This window comes from Charadrius vociferus, unplaced genomic scaffold (assembly GCF_000708025.1).
Source record: "Charadrius vociferus isolate BGI_N301 unplaced genomic scaffold, ASM70802v2 scaffold491, whole genome shotgun sequence".
Classification (NCBI taxonomy): domain Eukaryota; kingdom Metazoa; phylum Chordata; class Aves; order Charadriiformes; family Charadriidae; genus Charadrius; species Charadrius vociferus.
Genome location: NW_009646960.1, coordinates 683,904 through 691,244, shown reverse-complemented (window position 1 = coordinate 691,244; position 7,341 = coordinate 683,904).

Below are 7,341 nucleotides of genomic sequence, written 5' to 3'. Positions count from 1 at the left end.
GCCTCAGTCAGGTTATGCTGCTGAAAGAACAAACTGCAAGTGTTGGCTTTGGTTGGGCTTTGGCACAGGGGCCAGCAAGGGCAGCATGTTTCTTTGCCCTGTGTTCCTTTTACACTGTCAACGGCAGTCACAGTCCATTCTGCCTATGTACAGTTGTCAAGTAGTAATACAAGGGACGCTAATATCAAACCTGTTCTACTCATTTGATACTCACCTGCGTTCACCATGCTTGCAAGAAACACAACAACGTCTATACTCGGTGAACTGGGAAAACTTAAAGCAATGCCAAAAAGAAAAAGACTATACGAACTGTCTGCTCTTCGCATTTAGGAAATTGAGTAGTCCCATTTTTCAGTCTTATTTAACATAGTAGCATTTGGATCTTGTTTAACACAGCACAGCTTGAAGTGTTATGTCTGCTAATCTTTGATTTTTTTGAGAACTGGGAGCCCACTGGCCAAGATACAACATATCAAATTACTGTAGGCCAGCCATTTGAATTCTCTTTCAAAGGTTTATAATAAAGCAGGAAGTTTTTCTTCCAGACTGATACTCGTCTGGCAGGAGTTTGACTAAAGCAAAATTACATAGAAAAATGTTTTAATGAAGGGAGCAGGGGGAGTCGGGGAGAAGCCTGATGTGGCCTGTCTGTTAGAGAGCTGTTCAGCAGAAACTTAAGAGGACAAAGCACTCTTGGGGCCAATGCCTACAGTGATTTTTTGCCTTTCTAATAAAAAGCATCTAATTGGTTTGAAACTTTAATGAAGATGTACTAGTCTGATAGACTAAGGGTATGTCTGTATGCTGTATATGGAGGTGTGGGAGCCACCTAGCCCTGAGGTCTATGTTTATTTTAGGTGCAGCTTTCCAATGCCCAGGTGTATATTACATGCACAGAGCTTAAACGTAGGCAAGTTAGATGTGTCTCTGTGTGTACTCATCCATCTGGACAGGCTGTTTGGCTCCACTTCTGTCACTCCTTATTGTTGGTCAGTTGTGCTTGCCCCACTAATAGCTGCCCAGGTGGAGTGAAGCACACAACTGGTCTGTGTGGAGCAGAATTGGCCCCTTAATACCGGTGACTCCTTAGAAAATGGTACCCTGAACACTTTCAAGGACTTTGCTGTGTATCATTGTGTGCTGAAGGGCTATAGTTTGTATTAAGCAGCGTTTCTGTGCCAGGACAAAGGAACCTTATGCTGTTTTAATTGTGACAAACACTCATGCGCCTTTTTGGCAATAGAGAAAAGTCACAACTAAAATTCTGACTTCAGTTCATGCCCAATGTGCCTGGTGTATCTTTGTAGCGTGTGCTGTTTGTAAAACACACCAGCAGTTGCTGTGCCCTCTGCAGCAGCCAGCTGCACCAAAGCAAGTTTGTGGTGCAGTTTGGAACATCCTTATTTTTACTAGTAGTTACTATGTTCTTTCAAAGCAGCATTTGAATTTCACTTCAGATGTGATGAGACAGAGTTAAAATTGAACACTGAAATTAAAAGCCCTCAGTCTCCAAGACTTACTATTGGTATGATGAATCTGAAAAACTTGTGTGAGACAGGAGAGGGAAAAGGGTTATGAACAGTACTGCATTTGTCTTCACTCTTGGTTTTGGCAGGTTTTTGTCAGAACTTCAGTGTTTTGTTTGGGTTTCCTTTTGTCAACCAAATAAATTATTTTTATAACGCCTTGTAATTTACTTTTATTTTTTTATAAACAAACTTCCATACTTCAGCACTCTAGTTCTCAGATGCTAAAGCTTTCTTTTAGCCACTGTATTGTTTAAGGAATGTTGAACTTAGTGCAAGGACAGTTTTAACATATTGAGAAGCACGAAGAGTGTTGAGACGACTTTCACAGGAATGCCAGTCAATACCACACATGCACGGTATGGTACAAAATGAATGGGAGGGCTGTGGCACCCGCTGGGGGAAAACCTTGTCCCACACTAACGTGCATAGATCTCTCTGTTCCTATTTGAAGTGTTTCCAGTGTGGTGATGGTGTCTCCCCTGTGCAGTTCAGTACAGAAAAAAGAAGTGATGGGTAAGACTAGGCTGTTCTTACTTTTCAACCTAATTCCCAGTTCTTGCTGTGGTTGTTTCTGCATCCGACTGGTTCTGCTAGCAGGAGCAGAAATTCTGGTCTCCAAAAGTATTTTTAAAGACCTCATACAATACAAACATTGAATTCCTTTCCTACTTCAGATAAAACATAAAAGACATTTCCTTGCCTTTGGTTCTTTTAACTATTTCTAGGAGGGTTTAATATGCTTCATGAGGTTGGAAGTAGAGAGAACTGGAAGAAATCTTCCCTAGGAACTATGTACTAAGACACAAAAGGGAGGAATATGCTACTGCAGACTTAAGAGTTGCTGCCAAATAAACTGTACTGCTCCTGAATTTCAGGGCATGGGCTGTTGCTGGTAGTTGTCCAGATGTCCCATTTCGCTGGTAGTTCAGTGGAACTTGGAGATTGTGTTGCACTTTTTTTACTCCATCTCCTGTGTCATTTTACATTCTCTAGGAAGTATCTCGCATAAAAAACATGTGATCATAGAAGCAATGCAACTGCAACTCAAAAATGCCTGTTCAGTCAGAATGTCTGTAACATTCACCTTTCTCGCACATATGTATTATGCTGCCGTCCTCAATCATGGGACCGTGTATGCTGCTTTTTTTTCCCCCCCAAAAAAAATACAATGTTATGCCAGCCTCTTGATTAGAACTCAGCTATGCTGCTGCAGATGTGATTCTTCCTTATCCAGAACACCACACCTTTGCTTTCAGTTACGCCAACTGCTGGTACAGTTCTGCCCAAAGGGAATTATTTGTTTCCCGGTGGTGCTGTTTCTCATGAGCTTTTCCCAGCCCCGGTAGAAGGAGTTACACCCTGAAGTCACGAGTACACATTGTCGCACAATTAGTCTTAATTTCAGAAACTGGTTTCCTCATTTGCTACATGCAAATATGCAAATCAGCCTCATCTTCAGAAGAAGAGTTTGTGATTGGTTGAACATTGCTTTAAAGATTGGAGAAAAATGGCCTTTTCTACTGAAAGTTTCCTTAAAAGAAATTTTAAAAACCTTTCAGAACTGGCACAGTATAAATGTAACATACAAAAGAAGCAATGACCTCTGTTTCCTACCAAAAGAAAAACTGCTTACTCTAATGCATTGGTGACATTGTTGAGAACACTTGTCCTTTTAGAATTATTTCCCCGTAAAGCAGCTGACAGTTTAGTATGGCTGTGTATATAGGCAAACTGAGAGGAGATTAAACAATTTTGATGAGCATAACTTTTCTTGCCATCAACCTCATTGGTAAGTATTCATCCTCTTTGATGGTAGTCTTGTATAATGGCTACCTGCAAACATCTCGTACTTAGAAGAAGCTTTAATAAAAAGCAACCTAAATTTTCGTAGCAGCCTTTGTGAAGGATAAACATGTATATAATCCATATGGATTTGTTCACTCGTCTTTTTCTCTTTGCAAAAGCTTCTCACTCATTCATCGTATGAAACATATTTCAAATATTGGCATCTTCATTTTTTGTTGCATTAATAGGAGTCCAAGTCTTTGAATAGAAATTGAGAAAAGCGAGACACTGATTCAGCTGCTTAAATGTGGATTTTTAAGTATGATTTTTGGCACTCTGGTCTCAATATTTTGGCTGAAAGAATTACAGAGGGGCCAAGATTCTTCCCCAAAATGTGAAATACAGTCTGTCAAAAGGAAATATCCAGAACCCTGTTTTCCTCATGGTTTCTTAAAAGCATAAGTTACTGCGGAATATGCTATTTGGTAAATAATACATTCACACTGTGACAAAATTCTGTTTTCATGTTTGTGTGCTAATTCATCAACCATCTACCCTGTCTTACCTGCACTCTTGTCTCCTGTGATCCTGTCTGGATAGTCCAAAGTAAAGAAATTTTTACGGGCTTTCTCCTAGGTAGGATAGCAGTCTGTGAGGGAATCTCAGCTGCTCCTGAAGGGTGGTTATAGACAAGAGTATGAAGTTCAAGGTCTCACGTCCCTTCACATATTCTTACACAGCTGGAATTGCTGAGCTGGTACACAGAGACATGTGTGGGTGGGTAGGTGATAGACTCTGATGTTGCTATTCGGGTATTCTCTTGGGAGACCTGGATATCATAGTGGAAGAATTGTGTGGGCCAAGTCCATTCTTTGAAGTAGGTGAGTACGCATACATCAGCCTCAACTCTTAATTTCAGCAGGGCAGGAGCAGCATAGAAGTCTTGCTTGACCAAAAGTGGAGAAAGACTTGAGCCTTGAGTGTGTAATCGAGATACTCTGTGCGTGGATTCTATTAATTACAGTCACAGGAGGATTTTTTTTCCCTTTAATCATGAATCATTTTCGTCTAAGAAAGCAAGCAAACAGAGTAAGTGAGAACATACATAGTTTTTTAAAAGAAAACACTTTTCAGCCTAATGATGCCAATACCACTGCTGGTTCCCTAAACTGGACTGAGATCTTTTGCCTACAAAGCCTTTTGAAAAGCCAAAATACACAAAACTGCTATCCCCATGACTTGTTCACAGCCATCCCAAAGAAATACCTTAGTGGGGAGGAAGGGATGAGAAAAGTGGAAAAGATTTGGGGGGATTTTGTCCAAATAGAGTTCAAAGTGGTCCTCTTTAACTTTTAGACTGTGTTTTAAATAAAAACAACGGTTTACCAGAGTCTGGGTTCAATAAAGATGTGAGGCAAAAGTATATCAGGGGCTATTAAAAATTAAGTTACAGCACTGTCTTGGGATGTCCTTAAGCTGCACCTTACTGGAAGCTCAGAAGGGGTGACAAAATATTGCTTTATTCATGGAATTTTCTTATCCTGTCCTCTAGACAGCTGCCATTGGGTGATGGTATAGGAAGCTAACTAGACTTCTGATCTGTTTGTAGTGAAGGGTCACAAAGATGATCAGAGGGCTGGAGCACCTCTCCTATGAGGAAAAGCTGAGAGAGATGGGGTTGTTCAGCCTGGAGAGACCTAATTACAGCCTTCCAGTACCTAAAGGGGGCCTACAGGAGAGCTGAGGAAGGACTTTTTACAAGGGCATGTAGCGCTAGGACGAGGGGGAATGGCTTTAAACTGGAAGAGGGCAGGTTTAGATTAAATATTAGGAAGAAGTTTTTCACTCTGAGAGGGGTGAGACACTGGAACAGGTTGCCCAGGGAAGTTGTTGAGGCCCCATCCCTAGAGGTGTTCAAGGCCAGGCTGGACTTGGCCTTGGGCAACCTGGTCTAGTGGGAGGTGTCGCTGCCTATGGTAGGGGGGTTGGAATTCGTCGATCTTCAAGGTCCCTTCCAACCTAAACCATTCTATGATTGTGTGGTTTTTAGAACCTTTCTACATGTTTATTAAAGGCCAAAATTGAAATATCAGTCCTGAGGGTCAGCTTTTAGCTATCCCATGCATCCTTTTTCCCAGGTACGGAAATCACCCCTGTGGCTCAACTCCACCAAAGATTACTGCCATCAAGGTCTGCCAGCAGCTCTGAGTTGTGTGATCCCTCCCTCGCTGTAAGTCAAAGGAGTCTAGCTGGAGGAGCCCTACTGCTCAGCTTTGTAATGTAACCCAGTTCCTTTGTTGTGAAAGGGATTAAGGGAAGCACTCTCTTGCACAATCGGATGAGCAGGGCTAGAGGTGGTGAACTCCACAGGCGTAAGCGTGCATCAGGCAATGTTGCCACCGCTAGAAGAGAACGTATGAGCATATTTTCGTAGTACTCGGAGCCTTCAAGGATTTTTCCTGCTTTGGTATAAAAACAATCCCTCTGCATTTCTTTCATCAGGCATGTTAGCCAGCTTTCTGTATTACGAAACATCTAGAAAAGCATATAGAAAAGCATTTTCCTTACTGAACACAGAAAGTATTGCTCATTTTGGGCAAACCCACAGAAGGGTTTATCCCAAGATTTCTAATGATTTTTTTTTTTCCGTTGCTACTTTCCTTGTAGAAGTTAGTGTCCTGAGTTTGCAGGTCTGCAGGCACTGTGCCAGGGAGCGTACTTGTATGATTCAGGTTCATACCCTTTGTTTCGATGCAAACCGTAGCAGGAATCGGAGGCCCAAGATTCAGTCCGCTCTTTTGTGGTCTAGACATGTACAAGCATCCAGCAAGAAAAAGTCCGAGCCTTGGATTTAATTAATTTTAATTCTTGCATAGCTGAGTCTTATTCCCATCCTTTGCGTTGGACAGGAAAAGATCTCCTGGGTCATCATGTCTAGTTTTTGGTACCTCCGGCAACCACATTTCAGAAACTAATTAGGCTCCACTTTAAAACAAATTCCATTTCCTGTCACCCCCGCTTCTGCCAGTTAGGACTGCATGGCCCGCTTCTCGCTTGCGAAGCATAATAAAATAGCAAGACTGCCACAAGTTTAAGTTGTCCTTCATCGGAGAGCTCCAAAGATGTATGTTGCAGGGTATCTTGGAGTTTTTTGTATTAGTAATGGTACTGTAATATCCTCCCCCTGGACTGAAGGAAAGGAGTTACTGTTGTGACAGAAGTAAATGCTTGAAGTATGTTTTTACTTAAGAAATAATTCATCAAAGGCCACACTTCTTGTCTGTAGCGTATTCCATGAAGCGGTTGAGTAATAACCGAAGGCTCCCATCCCGCTATCCTCCTTTCATGCAAAGCGGTGAGGTTGAGCTAAAACTTCAGCCAGTTATGCTGCAATGCACTCGAAACACAGAAGTTTGATGACTTGCTCCAAACAGAATAATCCTTGCATGACTGCAGAATATAAATCTGAAATGGGCTGTAAACAAAAAGCAATCAAAAACAATAACAGGCATTATGCAATTATTACATCTGGGAAGACAGTAATATTCATGACTTCTTAACAATTTTCTATGTATCTGTTGTTGTATTTAGGATTTCCAGTAATGCCAGATCACCCTGCGCTGGAGACATGAAAGTATTTGTTACCCTGAGTCTTCCTGAGCATAACATGACGTTTTCATTTGTACTGCTCTGCCGCAGAGCTGTGTGTCAGCAGTGCCACAGCTGGTTTGTAGTCCTGTTTTGGTGTCGCCGCCCCGGGTGTCCCAGGGGCACACATGAAGCCCTTCCTTGGCACCTCCTCCAAGAAGCCCTGCAGCTGAGCAGCACTCACGGTGGCTGTTTTTATCATTATATACCGGTCCTGTGGTCTTTGTTATGTTATCTTTTTTTTTGCTGGCCGTTGAACTCAGAATATGCAAACGGTACTGCCCCTTTCGAGGCTTGCTCTTGCTCTGAAAGCAACGATGCTGCGTGCGTGATATGTGTGACATGACTGGGTGCCACGGTAACAGGCTGTGATCTCATA